The sequence below is a fragment of the Halyomorpha halys genome, unplaced genomic scaffold (genome assembly GCF_000696795.3).
Source record: "Halyomorpha halys isolate HHAL.00 unplaced genomic scaffold, Hhal_1.1 Scaffold134.1, whole genome shotgun sequence".
Lineage (NCBI taxonomy): Eukaryota > Metazoa > Arthropoda > Insecta > Hemiptera > Pentatomidae > Halyomorpha > Halyomorpha halys.
The window spans coordinates 1,160,838-1,163,366 of record NW_027107159.1 but is presented as its reverse complement, the minus strand read 5'-3'; positions in this window follow the sequence as shown (position 1 = coordinate 1,163,366).

Here is a 2,529-nt window from a genome sequence, read left to right as displayed (position 1 = left end):
AATTACATCTCAAAAGAACTAAAATATCCCCAAACCCAAGAGTCAAGTCCAACATTTACCGTGAGATCAAGGGCACATGAAGCACTTGAAATTTATAAAATGTCACAATTTTTAATCGGTATTGTTTTATGAAATCGCTGAGCATGGGAAAGCAGAATTTGTACATCGAGGAATTTCAAAACTTGCAATCAATCCGGTTAAGCAAGCCGTTCCCAGTTTGGAATAATTGTCAGTCAAATTACTATTTTATGATTATAGTTTATGATAATCAATGTAATGTAAAATCGACTGTTTACTTAATTTTCGATAGTTAATTATTTAAAAAACCTTCGTTAAAAGCTATATATATTCACATATCTTTCTTTATTTATGTGATTGTGAATGATTAAAGTGGTTTTAATTTTATACGTCGAATTGAGACATAAAATTTATTTATTAAATCTAAAATCAGATTTTTACTATATTTTCAGGTAAAATCAACATGTGATATTCGCATTGGATATTTTCTTCCGAATAATGCTAATATTCTAAATACTACTACTAATACTAATATACTAAATACTTCATTTATAAGAATGAGGATAAACTGATCTTCAGTGATCCGTTAAGCAAATTAAAGAAATTTGTCATTAGACAGCAATCAAAATCAAACCAATATAGAAATAATAGTCACAGTAGTAGATCAGTTTACAGAAAAACAAATAAATTTTCAAAAACTAGTATATAGATTTTAAAAAACAAACCAATAAGTTAGTTAAAAGAAATAATTTAATGAATAAATAGGTTAAGAGAATAAATAAGTTAAAACATAAATCGACAGGTCCATAAACCAAAAAAAAAAAAAGATAATAATAAATACAAGAGATCATCACAACACAAAAAAGGGCCATCTTTCCTGACCGGACCCATCCCTCTAAGACCCCCAGGGAGCGACAGTCCTATATCACTTTTTAAACGTTATAATGCCATGTGGCAAAGGAAGGGCTATTGTGTATATATATATATATATATACTTTTTTTTTTTTTACTAAAAAAACTAATCTTATATCTTCATAACTGACCATAAGTTACCTTTAACAATCATGCTTAATTGGTTTTTCGTCCATCTTTGAGAAATAAGGAGTTTTATTTGTAGGTTTAACTATTTTAAGGTTAGCAATAGGTACCAATGAAAAGTGGAAATATTTTGGGATTTGTGTTGAACTTTCTGGCAGACGGATAACATGTTAAAGAAATAAAAATAATTTTATTAATAATTTAATTTAATTATTAATTAATTTCAATTAATAATTTAGATGTTTAAACTAATAATTTATATCTTTATTCTGATTAATGTACTTCTGGTCTCTTAAGGCTCTTTCATTTCTTCAAGCTTGAGACCAATTACACCAACTGTAATAAAAGATTTATTATCCCATGATATAATATTCCCTCGTATAATTAAAAAAACTCATAAAAAATAAATTATAGCGTTATTTCATTTCATGGCAGATTCTTTAATAATTCTTATTACTTTATTGATACTAATATCTTCAATTGTATCTTTGTTGTTGATATTTTTGATTTTTAAATAGTTTTTCAAGATATCTGTCGTGTAACTAAATGTTAATAAATAAAAAAATAACCACCGTTTTTAACTCAAACCAATCATGAAATGATTTTGACTACATAGTCACAACATATTTATTTTCTTATAACTCCAACGTTTTGGCCATTCTGGATCTCTTATTTATAATCACAGCTACAACATTGTTATTAAAAATATTTCACTTATAATAATTTCATTCAATTTGCACTATCTATTACAATCTTGTAAAATTGTAACAGAGTATGATGATTCCATAAAATGTAAGATCATGGTCTATTTTTGACAAAGGCAGAGGATACTGCAACCTTTTGAGTGTTGTTGTTGTACCTGTGATTCTACTTGGTTGCAGTATATTCTATCTTTGTCCAAAATAAACTATGGTCTTTCATTTTATGGAATCGTCACAATTGGTGTAAATTGAATAAAATTATAATAAGTGAAATAGAGGATACAAATAGGTTAATTGACTAAGGCATACTTTTTACTGACATTTAACTAGCTCTGATATTATAAATAAGATTTCCTAATGGCTGAAACGTTGGTGTAATAAGAGAATAAATATGTAGAGACTATACGGATATTTTTTATTAAAATTGATAAAAAAAAAAAAACAGTCTCGAAGAAGAAAATAAATTATGAAGGAGATTGTCGGGGGTGCGGTCAAAAAGGAACAAAAAATAGTTTTCAACTATTTATTTGCCGATGCTTCGTTTCACTTCATCAGAGCGAAAAAAAGTAAAAAAAAACTAAAAATATGTTAACAATAAAAGATAATAAAATTACAATAATTAAACTAAAGTGGGGTTAAAATTATGTACATATAAGTGTAACAATAAGATGTATAACAATCAATATATATATATATATATATATATAAGTTAAGTATTGGCGAAAGCACAATGTCAAAAAATAGAAGAAGGAAAAAGATCTAACTCGCTTGA